Source organism: Lygodium microphyllum, chromosome 30 (assembly GCF_053477565.2).
Source record: "Lygodium microphyllum isolate KBCC chromosome 30, Lygodium_microphyllum_v1.1.10, whole genome shotgun sequence".
Lineage (NCBI taxonomy): Eukaryota > Viridiplantae > Streptophyta > Polypodiopsida > Schizaeales > Lygodiaceae > Lygodium > Lygodium microphyllum.
This window is the reverse complement of record NC_141164.1, coordinates 410001-427130: the sequence shown is the minus strand read 5'-3', so window position 1 is coordinate 427130 and position 17130 is coordinate 410001.

Genomic DNA, 17130 nt, shown 5'->3' with positions numbered 1-17130 from the left:
GGGGGAGGAGCATGAGAAGGCGCCATTCAGATGGTTACACACACACCACAAACACAGACAATCAAGGAGAATGCCTGCAAAGTAACAGACAAAAACCAAGGATAAGAGAATAACCAATAAAACGTGACACGACCAACTAACCCCAAGCAAACCACATCCTAGAAAAAATTTGACATGACCTTGAGACAAATGCGACCGAAAGCTTCATGCGATGCATCAGACAAACACCCTGAACCCCGTATCAGGCAACAAAAGAAAAAAACTGTATACCGTACCCGTAACCGTAACTAAGACAGGAAACCAAAACAATACCATATCCGACACATATCAATACTACATCGGTGATAAACCAAGACTGGACCAGAAAATAACTCTAATGACTGCGTATACCCATCCCACGAAACGGTTCATTAAAAAGGGGAATTAAGTGCAGTGAGGGGGGAATGAATTTAATGAAGGGTTGATTTTAATAAATTATTAAAAATTGGTGAATTTTTATTAGGTGATAAACCTTAGCAAGAAAACGACGGTTCCTTATTATAAATTTAATTACCAATTATTTAAGTGAAGCGGTGCAGTTATGCGATTCCCGGACTTCGATTCCCGACTGGGTCTCTAAATGCAATTCATTGATTACAAATTAAGGTGATGTGGAGCGCTTTTTTGCCAACACGTGCTCATGTGACGGCTGGTTCTTTTTAATTAAAAATTAAAGTGCCTCTTTAGCGCACGTAGCGCGTGCTAAGTGAACGGCTGGTTTATTTTAATTAAAAAGTATGTGTGTTTAGTGCGAATGCGCGTGGAACTGTGGGTGAATTAAAGGGTTCATTTTAAGAATTAATTTGTGATTAAGGGGGAAATGAAAATAAATAAAGCACATAAAATAAATACCTAGAAGGGGTGTGTATGTAATGCAGAAATGCGCACGGAAGAGTCTCCCAAAAGAAGTGAATCCAGTAAAGGAAAAGTAAAGATCACTGATGAAACAACAAACAGAACACCTTAGTGGATGTGTGGATTTGGTTTGTGTTGGTTGTTTATTTTGATTTTGATTTTTTATTTTTTATTTTTTTGTGTTAAGTTGTGATTATTTATGGTTGAATAAATGGAAAATGAGTAAGGGAGGTGAGGGGAATTTTTTAGAATTTTTTTTAGAATTTTGTACTATTTTTAAATGAATTTTCTACATTTATTGGCAATTTGGGGAATTAATTAGGAAATATTGAATTTTCAGAAATTTTAGGGTTGGTAATTTCCAGCGGACAACTCCCAAAAATTGGCAAAAGGCAAAATGAATTTTTAGAAATTTTTCTGAATTTTTTTAATGGAAAAATTAAGTTAGAAATTAATTAAATCACATAAATCAAATAAGTCAGGTAGGAAGAAGTCAATTAAGTCTGGTTAATGGGGGTAAGTCATGTTAGTCACAGGAAGTCAAGTCAGGTAGGTTAGGCAGGTTAGGTTAAGTTAACTAGGTTAAGTTAACTAGGTTAGGTTAACTAGGTTAGGGTTAATGGGAATTAACTAGTTTAGAGTTAATTTTTAACTGGAGTTAAGTTAGTTGAATCTAACTGAACTTAGGTTAGTATTAACTAAATTAAGGTTAGTAACTAACCTAGGTATAGTTAAAGGAAGAGGTGGTGGTGGAAGGTGGAGGAGGAAGAAGGTGGTGGCGGGTGGCTGGGGTGCGTCCAGCGGCGAAGGGGGCAGCCGGGGCGCGACAAGGGCGGCCAAACGGGCGGGCGCGGCGGCGACGGGGGCGGGCTCTGCAGGCGGGGCGGCGAATCCTCAGGCGGGCGGCGACGTCGGCAGGGGATGGAGGAGGGAGGGAAAGAGGAGGGATGGTGGCGACGGGGCAGGAGGGGAGGAGAAAGGAAGGAGGAGGAGGAGGAGGGGGAAGAGGAGAAGGCGGGGAGGCGCAGGGAGGAAGAAGGGAGGGAGAAGGGGCGATAGGGGAGGCGGCGCGACGGGAGGAGGGCGGCGGTCTGGAGCACGACGGCGGCAGAGGAGGTGGAGGCGGCTTCCGGGAGGAGAGCGGCTGCGGGGCGCAGGGCCGGGAGAGAAGAAGGGAGAGGGAGGGGTAGAAGCAGGAGAAGGAAGAGGAGGAGGAAGAGGAGAAGGGGGGGAGGAGGTGGAGGGTGGAGAGAAAGAAGGGGGAGGGACGCAGGGAGGACGGGGGAAGAGAGAGAAGGGGGAAGAGATAGGGAGGGAGGTGGTTGGGTTAAGGGGTGGGCAGTTGGGGGGAAGGGGTGGGGGCCCATGGGGGGAATAGGGGAGGGGGCCCATGGGGGGGCCATGGGTTGGGTAGGGGTCAAGAGGGTAAGGGGTGGGTAGGGACAAAGGCGCGTACCCCCGTCCCGCACACGTGCGCGGGGCGGGGTAAAAAAAATTTGCCGTGACGGGATTGAAATGGCACCGGGATGACGGGACGGGGTATGCGGTCACGACCGGGACACGTGGAGACGCATAAAATCAAAAAAGGGCGCGTTCACGCGCAAAACGGGCGCGTGAATACACGTAAAAATAAAGAAAAATTAATAACTCCCAATCCGGACGTCAAAACGAAATAGCGTAAAAACAAAAAGTGGGCAGGACGGCAGGAGAAAATGAGAAAAATATATGACGGAGGTTCCGGGAGGGGTAAAGGGTGGTCACGTGCAAAAAACACAAAAAACGAACCAAAAAACGCAATTAAAAATTAATATCGAAAGATCCGTGCATCGGAATGAGGTGCAGAAAAAAGGAAAACTGTGCAGAAAGATATGCCCGACAATCCTATCACATCAAAACATAATTCCGATGGAGATAAGACGCGTTCATATGGGAAAAACCCAAAAACAAACCCGAAAATGGGATCGGCAATTAATATTGGACAAACCGGTCACCGGAATGACATGCAGTAAGAAGGAAAAATGTCCCAGGGAGGAGTGGCACAGGGTTATCACAATAAAGCACAGTTCCAGTGGAAGTAGGAAGGGTTCACATGCGAAAAACACCAAAAATACTCTCGAAAACGTATTTAAAAATTAATAATAATAAATCCAGAAGTCGAAAGAGGAGGGAGGAAAAAGGAAAAAGGTAAGGGAAGGCACAGGGGACACGGCTGTCAAATCAAATTGGAATTTCGATGCAAATAGGGCAAGTTCACATGGGCAAATGTCAAAAATACACACGCAAAAGTCGTGAAAACCCGGAAAATTAATAACGGACAAACCGTGTATCGGAATGATGCGGAATAAAAAGGAAAAATGTCAGGGGAAAAGTGGTGGTCAGGGCTATGACATCAAAGCATGATTCCGAAGCAACAAAAGTGTGTTCACATGGAAAACCGGCTAAATTGTGCAAAATGCTTCAAAAATTAATAACTCAAAAACCGTGCACCGGAACAAGGGTAGGTAAAAAGGAAAAATGATCAATTCAAAGGGAGGAATAGGGCTATAAAGTTGGATTTTGATGTTGGTGAACGTAGGGTGCATTCATAGGACAGGACCTCAAAATCAGGGAATGAAGGAAAACTGCAAGGGAACAGCCCCAAGGGTGGGTGGAACATAACCGGATGGGTGGAAAGGGATCCCATGAGGGTAAAAGCAAGTCAAGGCATTCATGCATGAACAGGTTAAGGCAGATGCAGAAAGGTATGCACGGTAGACGCGCAGGGACGCGTCCCCACACTTAAGACCTTAACGGATAGGGTTAACCGAGCAACAGGGACCTAGGACCACACCATAGACCATCCACTAATGTCCCCACACTTAAAACATGAACGTCACGAAGAACCCGAAGTGTAGGGTTAGAAAAACTTGGCCCGTTTCATCAAGAATCAAGGTTGAGTGTCGACGGCACGTCCATGGTGGTTGTCGGCGCTGGAGGGACCAAGGCATCTTCTCGCACACGTTCGTCATGGCAGGGACCACGCGGCAGCACCCAGGGAGGTAGCTGGTTGAAGGAATCGCAGGAAATTCGTCGATGATGAGGGATACTACACTCAACTCACAATCACTCAATTGAAATGAAAGAACAGTCACTCGCCCCATGACTAATATCACTCGAGAAAGAATGATTAAAACCCATATCTCATACCCGATTGAGGAATCGACAAGGGGGAATGGTGCAGAAGGAGTATGCCAGGGTGCACAGTTGATGGTGCATTAGTGCATCCAACCCGTCTGGCATAAGTGCAAGGAGGAAAGCAAGGAAGCCTTATGGTGCAATGTACAGAACAGGGTGACGTGTCTTGTGATGACGGTAAAGACCCATCCCGTGGGTGCACAGGGAAACGGGAACATACCTGACTCCAAGTGTCGTAACGTCCCTCAATCTCACCTCTCGGTAAGTGATTGAAGAAACTCCAGTCAAACTCAACCCACCCGCTATCTCACGCTCTATTGATAAATACAGGAGGGCAGCCTTTTCCTGAAACCCATTGATGTAATCCTCACAGTCACTTGTGCAAAGGTTGTATGCCTTGTGCGCATTTGATGGTGCAACTGTGCATCCCGCCCTGTGCCGGCATACGGTGCAAGAAGGAAGGCAAGGGAGCCTTATGGTGCAGTGCACAGAAACAAATTGTGCTTTGTGCTTTGAGAGGCCCATCCCGTGCGTGCAACACTTCATTCACACTACTCACCTCTCATTTGATTTGAAGGGAAAAGACTGGTCTCTCGCCCCACCCTCTGTCTCACTCGTTGTTGATAGATACAGAGGGCAACCATACTCACTTCCCCATCCGGTTAGGATGAAAGCTCTCATCACTCTATTGTTTGTCGATGAAGATCGCGTCATCAATTGTTAAACAGGCGTACCCAGGGAGGTAGCCATCAAATCGAACATTGTGTTGAATAGGACATGTCATCTGCTAGAGGACAGTTAGACACTTTGCAGAGAGACCCAGGACGCAGCGTACCAAGGGAGGCAGCTTCGGAATTGGATCCTGGAAATATCAATTAATGAATCCACTTCTGGACTGCTGGGTGTTACCACCTTTTCCACAGCCAGCTTCTCGCCCAAGGGTGTTTATCACCTTTTCTTGGAACGAGGCCTGCTATGACAGGGAATTGCTTCCTTTTCTCTCATAACAGATTTGTTTTTCTTGTTTTTTTTTTCTTCTTTGGTTTTTTTCTTTTTCTTATTTTTCCCTATTCCCGAGGGTGTTTCCACCTTTTCTCGAAGAATAGGTCGGCATGACAGGGACCTAAGTCCTTTTCTCCCATGACCGATATGTTTTGTTTTGTTTTTTTTTCAATATTGAGCAAAGGAATGGTAGAAATACCATTTGTCAGAACCCACCTCGCCACTGTCGCTGGTGGAAAATAGAGGATAAGAGATCAAGGCTGAAAAGGGGTTTTGAGGGGACAGAGGGTTGCGTCCACCTCATCAGAAGTGACTGAAGAACGGCTATCAGAAGTAACATCATAAGAAGTACAATGCCGCGCCAACGAGGGAAAGGATCAAGTGTCCGTAATTGTCAAGATCCCCAAGGAGGGAAGTACTTCTTCAGGCGATATCCATTGATCAGAAAGGGATCATCAGAGGCATCAACGGTCTGCACTTGGACAGAACCATTAGGGTTGACGGCAAGTACTTTATAGGGGCCCATCCACCGTTGTTGGAGCTTGCCAGGAAACTTGCCAAAGCGTGAATCATAGGCTAGGACCAAATCACCTTCTTTGAACTCCTTGTGTTTGATGAAGCTATCATGGTAAGCCTTACGTCGAGCTTGCGTGGCTTCCATGCACTGTAGAGCCATCTTACGAATTTCGTCCAAACATTCCAGGTGCACGTGACGGCGTTGCAGTGAATCATCATCCCCCAAACGCTCTTTGATAGCCACTCTCAAAGAGGGTAATTCTAGTTCAACAGAAAAAACAGCTTCTGTTCCATACACCAACTGGAAGGGTGTCTGTCCTGTTGCTGCTTTATGGGAGGTTCTGTACGCCCAGAGGACCTCTGTAAGTCGATCGTCCCAATCACGACGATGTGTGGCAATCGTCCTTGTCAGAATCGAGCAGAGGATGCGATTGGTGACTTCGACTTGGCCGTTGGCTCTGGGGTAATAGGGAGTGGACTTGCGATGGCGGATCTTATACAACTCTGTCAACTCTTCCATGACTTTGTTGAGAAAATGAGTGCCTCTGTCACTTACCAGCTCTAAGGGACTACCAAAACGGGTGATGATATTCTCGTACATGAACAGGGCCATGCTGTTACCATCGTCCCACTTTAGGGCTTTAGCTTCACACCACTTTGTGACATAATCCGTATATACGAGGATGTATCGGTTCTGTTTCCTTCTAGTGGGAGGATCGATTGGACCTACGAAGTCAATACCCCACTTCTCAAACGGCTTCAAAGGAAGGATAGGTTGCAGTGGCATGGCACTTGTCTTCGTGGGTTTCCCCATTCTTTGACAAGCATCACATCTTTTACAGTAATCATAGGCATCCTTGTGAATGGTAGGCCACCAATATCCTGCTAGCAGAGCCTTCCTAGCTGTAGCTTCTCCTGCAAAGTGACCTCCACATGGCTCGTCGTGGCAAGCCTTCAGAACAATCCCAATCTCATTTCCTGCAACACATCTTCTGAGCACTTCATCTTTGCCTTTCTTGTACAGTGCACCACCTAGCAGGGTGTATGGGGCTGATTCTAGCATAAGCTTCTTTCTCTCCCGACTAGAGATACCAGGAGGGTACTGTTGGGTTGCCAGCAGATTAGCAATGTCTGCATACCAGGGAGTTACAGTTTCTACCAAGAATAGGGAAGCATCAGGGAGGTCTGGATCATCCTGCTCCTCGTCTGCAGTTTGTGGGATACACGACAGATGATCAGCCAGAACATGGGAACGACCAGGCTTAGTAATCACCTCAAAGTCGAACTCCTGGAATAGAAGGAGCCATCTCATCATTCGTCCTTTCACATCTGCTTTGTTCATCAAGAAGGACAGGGCCTCATGATCCACATAAAATTTAAAGTGGGTGGATAGGAGGTAGTGGCGGAACTTCTCCAGGGCAAACACCATTGCCAAGCACTCCAACTCTGTCACTGTATAGTTCCGTTCCCTATCAGTGACTTTTCGGCTTGCGTAATAGATCGGTTGATCCAACTTCGAGGAGCCCTTTTGGTAGAGGACAACACCTAAGCCTTCAATTGATGCATCAGTGTGTACATGAAACTCTTTCGTCCAATCAGGAGGTTGCAGAATGGGTGCCTCTATCAGACACTGCTTCAGAGTGTGGAAGGCTTTGTCACATTCTTCTGTCCAAGTAAACTCTGCATCTTTCCTCAGGAGCTTGTGCAAGGAGGTTGCCTTTGTCGCAAAATGGGCTATAAACCTTCTGTAGTAACCCACATGGCCTAGGAATCCCCTCAACTGTTTGAGGTTGGTGGGTGCTGTCAGAGCTGCAATCTTTTCAATCTTTGCAGGGTCTGTTGATATCCCTTGTGCAGAGACAATGTGGCCCAACAGGACTCCAGAAGAAACCCCAAAGATGCATTTGTCAGGCTTGAGGGAAATCCCATACTCCCGGCATCGGTCAAAGCATTGTTCCAGATGTTCCCAGTGTTCACGGATCAAGCTATAGACACAGAAGTCATCTAAATATACCTCAATGAAGTCGTGAAGATGATTTTGAAATGAAGCCATCATAACTCGTTGAAAAGTAGCAGGGGCATTGCAGAGCCCAAATGGCATCACTCGATAAGCGTAGGTCCCCCATTCTGTGGTGAAGGTTGTTTTGGATCGGTCTTCTTCTGCGATTTGGACTTGGTTGTATCCGCTGAATCCATCCAGAAGAGAATAAAGCTCTTGTCCTGCCACTGTGTCCAACAGTTGGTCTGTGAAAGGGATAGGAAAGTGATCCTTCTTTGTCTTGGAATTAAGCTTTCGGAAATCCACACATATGCGCAATTGGCCATTCTTCTTGGGTACAACTACGATGGGTGAAACCCATTCACTATTTGCCACTGGATAGATGAACTCGGCTTCTAGAAGCTTGAGCAGCTTCGCTTTCACCAATGTGGAATAATTTGGATTCATTCGCCTCTGTTGTTGCCGTACTGGCTTGGCATCAGGCTCCAAGTCAATATGATGTTGACATATTGTGGGATCAATCCCCTTTAGGTCTTTGTAGGACCATGCAAACACGTCCAAATTCTCTTTCAACAAGTTGTACAAGGTTGACAACTCCTCTTCTGGGAGACTGCCACCCACCTTCAAGTGGCGTTCAGTGCCATCTGCATCCACAAAGGTTAACTGCCTTTCACCTTCTACTTCACGGATGAAGGTTCCACGGACTGCTTCTGGGTACAGATCCGACTCCTTCAAGGGAGTGGTGTCCTCTTCTGATGTCCCACTAGAACCAACTTCTTCTTTTGGTGGAGACTTAGGTTGCTCCTTAAGACGTTGGAATGGGATAAGCGCCGTTTCGGATTTGGTGTCAAAATTAATTACCTCTTGGCTTGAAGACTCCTCTTCTGAAGATGACACATCCAAGAACGTCACATAACAGGGACCCTCTGATGCCTGTTGGGTTTGTGGGACTGGTGCTTGTTGGCACGGTGCATCATCATCATCTTTCTTTGGCAAGGATGGGTTAGGACGGCAGGAGCCACTCTTGAAAGACGGCTTGCTCTTCTTAATCCATCCCTTATAAAAGTTTTGCATATGAGAAGATCCATTTACCAGACCAAATGGTACCATCACCATTCTGTCCCATAGCATGAGCTCATTGACTTCTGATGCTTCTGGAACTTCTTCCTCAAATGTATCCTCTTCAGGTGGGATAGATTCTTCTGGCTCACTTTCATAACCTTCTTCGTCCATATCATATTCAACCTCTTCTGTCTTTGTCTCTGTTTCTGCTTCTGCTTCTGCCTCTGCTTCTGTCTCTGTCTCTGCTTCTGCTTCTGTAGGAGCTCTGTAACAGAAGAACAGATTCTCTGTTTCCTCTCCTGCCTCTGTCTCTGCTGTGGCCATGTAACAGGGAGAGCAGTACATCCATGCTTCTATCTCACTGTCAGAAGTAATTTCAGAAGTCATTCCCGGTTCAGGCAGAAAGTATTCACCCATTGATAATGGCTTTGCCTCTTTTGGAAGTCGGCTTACAGTATCCACTGTTAAGGAATGTGCCACTGTTTTCTTGGGAAGGATCTGTTTGACAGCATCCTCGTCTGCTGACGTTCCATCCGTAACCTCATTAGGGGAGTCAGAAGATAATTCCAAGGAGGTGGATCCATGTCCTTTTTGAGAACCATACAGTTTCAGCACCACTTTGTTGGGTCCTCTACCCAAGGTCAAAGTTCCTTTGAACCAATCTGTCCTTGCTCGGGCTTCAAAAAGCCATGGTCTGCCCAGTAACAGAGGATAAGATGTACCATAAGAGTTTGGCTTCACCACCAGATAGGTTAGCCAATAATCTTTTCCAGCCACTGTAGTCTTCACATATGGAAGAATGCCCAAAGGCTTGATTCTACTCTGATCCGCTAGTCTGATGAGCCATTGGGTGGGTTGCACACCTTGTAGGCCTAGATCCTTCATTGTCACATCCGTCATAATGTTTACTGATGAACCACCATCAATCAGTGCATTTGCAATGAAGCAACCTTCTATCCACGCGCCAGTCTTTGGGGTACCCGGATCTAGGAAAGCATTAGCCACATCCACTTCTTTTACAGGCTCTGGAGCCTTGTTGGGCTTTGTTGCTGTTGAGGGAGCAATCCTTAAGCCACGTCTTCTTGTCAGTATACTTTTGAACCTTTTCCGGCAACTGGGAGACAACATCAATAATTGTCGGAATGTGAGGTTTGGTTTAAAGGTATCTAGATCTCTAACTAGATCGTATTCCTTAATAGGATCCACTGGCTTCTCTAACCGGTTAGGGAATGGGGCAAACCCATTTTCATTTTCCCTCTTTCTTCCAACAGAGGAGTTACAGGAGCTTCTTCTGCCAATTGTGGCACTTCCTCCTCTTCTGTCTCCTGGACCTCTGGTCCTGCCTCTGTAACTGTCTCTGTAACTGTCTGTGGCACTGTAGGGCTCTGTACGACACTGTTAGGCTCTGTTCTGTTCTGTTCTTCTGGTGGAAGACTAAACTTCACTGTTCTGGCAAGAGGGTTATTTCCTTTCTGGATAGGTGGTTCCTTCTTCTTTGCACGCGTGATGGCAGCAACTTCCAATTCCACTAAATTGGAGGTAGGCTCTTGGGCCTTGGATGGACTATCAGTAGCACTGTTTTTCACTGGGGCTGGGCTTGGACAGTCTTTTGTAGTGTGGCCTTCTCCTTTGCATCGACTGCATAAGGGCTTGTAATCCACTAACCTTCGAGGATTTGGACAATTTGGTGAAATGTGTCCCTTTTCTCCGCATCTGTAACATTCCACTTCTGATCTCTGACCACCGCCAGACTGTCTTCCTCTGTAACTTTGAGAAGGAAATCTTCTGGGTCCGAAATTAGGACCAAACTCTCTAGGCTTGGGTCCAATATCTTGTGTTGTCATTTTGGATTCCAGCAGGTTGAATCTTGCGTCTTCTTCCTTCCTTCTCCTATCATGCATCTGTTGGTAGGGATAGGGAACAGTCCCTGGGACTGCATTTGGTGGATACATCATTCCTGGCATCAGAGGAGGTAGGACTCCTCTTCCTGTATTCTTTGCTAATCGAGCTTCCACTTCATCGTACAGTCTTGCACCTTCTGTTGCAGCTTGCAGTGTGGCTGGTCTTTGTAGCTCCACAAACTTACGGACTTCTGGTTGTAATCCTCTGAGAAACACCCCCTTCTGAATGCCATCATCTAGATTATGGTTAGTCCATCTCTTCAGAATGGATTCCATTCGTGAGACATAGGCTTCTACTCTTTCTCCAAAGGACTGACTTAGGTTCATGAATTCCTCTCTCATCCGCTCTTCAAAACCTTCACGCCTAAATTTAGTGAGGAAGGCCAACTTCAGGTCGTCCCATGTGCCAAAAGTTCCTGCTGCTTGTCTCTCATACCACTGAAACGCCGTGCCCTTGAAAGTGGCGGGGAATATTGCTAACCAATGCTCAGGGGTTCTGGCATTGTTAGCCACACACGCTACCATAAACTCTGCTACATGAAGATTGGGGTCTTCATTGTACTCTCCCTTAAAAACTGGCAATGGGACTACATTCGTTGGCCTGTCATCAATATTTCCAGGATGGATCTGGCTTGGAAGTGGACCTCCAGCAGGAGGAGGAAGGGCTTGATGTGCCATTGGAACTTCTGTAAAGAGTTCCGCAAGGGCGTCAAAGGCGGCTTCTGTTGCTAGCTCGTTCTCAGCCTTGATTCTTACTTTTTCTCTTCTCACGTACCTCTGGACTCGTTCTAACGCTTGCCTTTTTATTGCGTCATTCATCAGGGGGTTGGCTCCACTATGTTGTTAGTACTCCACAGAGGGTTAACAGAAGGCTTCAGTCTTTGGAGGACTCTCTTGCCAACATTTCTTCTACTTCTTTCTTTTCAACGTCCCTGAATTCTGCTTTCATGCCACTGCACAGAGGAAGGTATTTGGTTCTGAAGGTGTCAAAATGCATACGTCTGAGCATTGTGGTGGTGCCATCATCATAGTAATGCCAGCTTCTGATGGTTTCAACAGTGTATGTTGTGAAAAACACTCTGTCTACCAACTTCCAGTGGGTTGCTAATTGAACAAACAGAAGATTATCAGTACAGCAAGCATCCCATGTATCTTGCTGTTGAGCATCCACGAACAAATTCCAATTTTTTCCTTCTTGTCGTTGTGAACCTCTACAGACCAAGACTCCTGAAGCTTCTTCACAATCTCCCACTTGATGTTGTCTGGAAACTTCTCAATGAATGCCAAATCTTCCATGGATGGTCATTCTCTCTGTTTCTGCTCTTTAGTTTGTTCCCAAACAGTTTGCCACCAAGATGCAAGTTTCTGCTGCTTCAACAAGAAGAGGAAACTGTCCACCACATAGAGCATGCATCATGATAGTGATGTGTTTCCGCCATTGTGGGATGAACTTCTTATGGAAAGTGGCTTTGATTATGAGAAATTCCAACTCTTCAGTGGAAGAAGGAACTTTACAAACATCCATTGAATTCTTCTCTTCTTGGCAATGCCATTTCCTTCATTTTCAGCCTCTTTTGGTGCTTGTTGATGGCAAGTTTCCCCGGCTCCGCACCAAAAACATGGAGCCCCGAGAGGAACACCAAGGAAAAGGGAATTATCTTGCAAGAAAATCTATCTTGTAACATCAACAAGCTTGTTTATCATGTTTCATATGATCACAATGAAGAAAAGAACACCAGGCACAACAAATCTTCATGCAGCATCATGTAGATCTCCCACGGTTTTTAATAGAATCAACCATATTCTTCAATATCTTCACAAAATCCATCAATAGAACAAAGAAAGCAAATAAGTACACCATCTTTGAATGGAAATACATCACATAGTATTCATCTTCAATATCTTCATAGTCTTCTCTCTCAATCTCTCATATACAATCACTTTATTTCAGTAGAATTGGCTATCTCTGACTCTCTCTCTCTCTCTCCATCAATAATACATCATATCCTCACTACAATCTCTCAAAAAATCACTCTCAATAATCCTTTTTAGGTCGTGGATACCCCTCCCAAGAGGTATGTCTGATATGAAGAGTCACCAGAGCCACTACAGTGTCCTTTCATAGCTCACTACTGTCACTTCACTCTAGTCTTCTCCTGAGTCTTTGGTAGCTACTTCTTCCACTTCCTTCAGCTCTTTTGCACTTGTATTCACCTCTTTCCAAGGTTAGAAAACTTTCCCAAAGTCACACATACATTCCACAGAACAATTACAGAAGCATATAGAACAGTCTACAGAACAGTACCAGAACAGCTACAGTACAGAACAGAAGCAGAACAGAACAGAAGCAGAAGCTCTACAGAAGACCTACAGAAGGTCATCAAAACCACATAACTCATTCTCAAACCATTCCAAACTCTTACAAACCATTCAATAAACTTTCACAATATCTCAATCTTCATCAATCAATACTCCATCCCTCCTTACAGAAGATAATCAGAACAAAACAGACCAAAACAGAGCAAAACAGAAGGTATACAGAACCAATCAGAACCTATCAGAACATCACAGAACCACCAACAAACATCATGATCTTCCAAAACACAATCAATATCATCCAAAACACTCTCAATCCACTTCCAAATCAATCAATCATCTCATAAAATCAACCATTCAGCTCTCAAAAACAACAAAAATCAGCCAAAAAACAAGTCATTTCAACACTCAACAGTGGTGTGTCGTGTCGTGTCATGGGGAGAGGGGGAATGCCATGTTACATTGGGGAGGGGGTGGGGGGCCCATCGCATCATGTTATGGGGAGGGGGGGGGAGGGAGGATGTCATGTTATGTTGGGTAGGGGGCGCGTCGCGTCGTGTCATAGGGGGGATGGGGGGGATGTCATGTTATGTTGGGAAGGGGGTGCGTCGCATTGTGTCATGGCATTGGGGGGGGGCGCATGCCATGTTTTGCTAGGGAGGGGGAGGGGGGCGCGTCGCGTCGTGTCGTGTCATGGAGGGGGGATGTCATGTTATGTTTGGGAGGGGGAGGGGGAGGGGGGTGCATCGCGTCATGTCATGGGGGGGGGACGCGGGGGGATGTCATGTTATGTTGGGGAGGGGGAGGGGGAGGAGGGCACGTCGCGTCTCATCACATCGTGTCATGTCGTATCATGGGGGGGGGAGGGGGGGATGTCATGTTATATTGGGGAGGGGGTGCATCGCGTCGCATCGTGTCATGGGGGGATGTCATGTCATGTTGGGGAGGGGGAGGGGGACGTGTCGCGTCCTATCGCGTCGTGTCGTGTCATGGGGGGGAGGGGGGATGTCATGTTATGTTGGGGAGGGGGAGGGGGTGTGGCACATCACGTCGTGTCATTGGGAGCGAGGGGAGGGATGTCATGTTATGTTGGGGAGGGGGGCGGGCACGTCCCGTCGTGTCATGGGGGGGATGTCATGTTATGTTGGGTTGGGGGAGGGGGCGTGTCTTGTCATGTCGTGTCATGGGGGGGGAGGAGCGTCGTGACATGTTGTGGTGTGTGTTGAGGGGGGAAGGGGGGGAGAATTTTGGAGGGGGGCAGGGCGCGTCGCGACATGGTGTGGTGTGTGTTGAGGGGGGCGTCATGATGGGTGGGTTTTTGTGTTAAGGGGAGGGGGAAAATTGCATCGTGTCATGTCATGGGGCAGGGGGGGATGTCACGCCATGTTGGGGAGAGGGAGGGAGCACGTCGCGTTGTGGCATGTCAGGGGGGGAGGGGGGGATGTCATGATATGTTGGGGAGGGGGAGGGGGGTGCAGCACGTCACGTCGTGTCATGGGCGGGGGGGCGTGAGGGGGGGATGTCATGTTATGTTTGGGAGGGGGCGGGCGCATTGTGTCATGTCATGGGGGGGAGGGGGGATGTCATATTATGTTGGGGAGGGGGCGCGTTGCATCGTGTCGTGGCATGGGGGGGAGGGGGCATCGCGACATGGTGGGTTGGTGTGTGTGTGGAGGGGGGAGGGCGCACCGCGACATGATGTGGTGTGTGTTGAGGGGGGAGGGGGGGCGTCGCATCATGGTGGGCAGGTGAGTGTGTTGAGGGGAGGGCGGCATGTTGCATTGTGTCACGCCCTCCCCCCCAAAACACCTCACACCACCCCACCCCACCTCACCTCATCCCCCCACGATGTGGTACACCTTCCCCATAAGAAAACCCTGCTCCACCCAACCCCCTGCCCTCCCCCCCAAACACCTCACACCACCCCACCCCACCCCACCCCACCCCCCCATGACATAGTGCACCTTTACCCTAAGAAAACCCCACTCCACCCAACCACCCGCCCCCCAAAAAAGAAAACCCCATTCTACCCAAGACCATCATCCCAAAAAAAAAAACCCACTCCACCCAAGTCTGTTCCCCGCACCCCCCCACCCAAAAGAAAAGCCACTCCACCAAAGGCCCCCTGCCCCCCCTCCCCCCCGCACCTCATCCCCCATGACACGGCGCATCCCATCTACCCCACCCCCAAAAACCCCGCTCCATCCAAACCACCCCACCTCACCTCAAAAAACACCGCTCAACCCACCCCAACTCACCTCACCCCCTACGACACGGCACACCCCATGCCCCATGACACGGCACACCCCCCACCCCACCTCGAAAAATCCCGCTCCATCCACACCACCCCACCCAACCATAGAAAACCCTACTCAGCCCACCCCACCTCATCTCAGCCCCCCACGACACGGCGCATCCACCCCCCCACCCCACCTCAAAAAACCCCGCTCAACCCACCGCACCTCACCTCACCCCCACGACACGGCACACCCCCCGCCCCACAACATGGCACACCCCTCCCATCCCACCTCACCCCCCATGATGCGGTGCGTCCCCCCGCACCCCACCTCGAAAAACCCTGTTCCATCCACAGCACCCCACCACGCCTCCAAAAACCCGGCTCCATCCACAGCACCCCACCACGCCTCAAAAAACCCCGCTCGACCCACCCCACCTCACCTCACCCCCCCACTCCCATGACTTGGTGCATCCCACCCCACCTCACCTCCCCACGACGCGGCACATCCACCTTGCACCCCACCTTGAAAAATCCCGCTCCATCCACACCACCCCACCATGCCTCCAAAAACTCCGCTCAACCCACCCCACCCCGCGTCACCCCCCACGACACGGCACACCGCCCCCACCCCACCGCACCCGCCCAAGACACGGCGCATCCCCCCACCTCACCCCCCCACGACACGGCGCATCCCCCCTGCACCCACCTCGAAAAACCCCGCTCCATCCACACCACCCCACCACGCCTCCAAAAACCCTGCTTGACCCACCCCACCCCGTGTCACCCCCCCACGACGCGACACCCCCCACTGCACCCCCCCACGACGCCCCCCTGCATCCCACCTCGAGAAACCCCGCTCCATCCACACCACCCCACCACGCCTCTAAAAACCCTTCTCGATCCACCCCACCCCGCGTCACCCCCCCACGACACCGCACACCACCCCATCCCACCGCACCCCTCAGAGCGCCCCCCGCACCCCACCTCAAAAAACCCCGCTCCATCCACACCTCCCCACCATGCCTCCAAAAACCCCGCTCGACCCACCCCACCCTGCGTCACCCCCCCATGACACGGCACACCCCCCCACCCCACCGCACCCCCCCGACGCGGTGCATCCCCCCCGCACCCCACCTCGAAAAACCCCGCTCCATCCACAGCACCCCACCACACCTCGAAAAACCCTGCTCGACCCACCCCACCTCACCTCACCCCCCCACCCCCACGACACAGTGCATCCCACCCCACCTCACCCCCCACGACGCGGCGCATCCCCCCCGCACCCCACCTCGAAAAACCCTGTCCATCCACACCACCCACAACACCTCCAAAAACCCCGCTCGACCCACCCCACCCCGCGTCACCCCTCCCCCCCAATGACACGGCACACCCCCCACCCCACAGCACCCCCCCAACGACGTGACGCATCCCCCCGGCACCCCACCTCGAAAAACCCTGCTCCATCCACACCACCCCACCACGCCTCCAAAAACCCCGCTCGATCCACCCCACCCTGCATCACACCCCCCCACGACACGACACACCCCCCACCCCACCTCACCCCCCCACAACGCGGCGCATTCCCCCTGCACCCCACCTCGAAAAACCCCGCTTCGTCCACACCACCCCACCATGCCTTGAAAAACCCCGCTCGACCCACCCCACCTCACCTCACCTTCCCACGACATGGCGTATCCCACCCCACCTCACCCCCCGCGACACGATGTATCCCCCCCTCATCCCACCTCGAAAAACCCTGCTCCATCCACACCACCCCACCACTCCTCGAAAAACACCGCTCGAGCTACCCCACCTCACCTCACCCCCCCATGACACGGCACACCCCCCCCACCCCACCTCACTACACCCCCCCACGACACGGCACATCCCCCGTGCACCCCACCTCAAAAAACTCCGCTCGACCCACCCCACCTCACCTCACCCCCCCACGATGCGGCTCATGCCCCCTGCACCCCACCTCCAAAAACTGCGCTCAATCCACACCACCCAACCACGCCTCGAAAAAC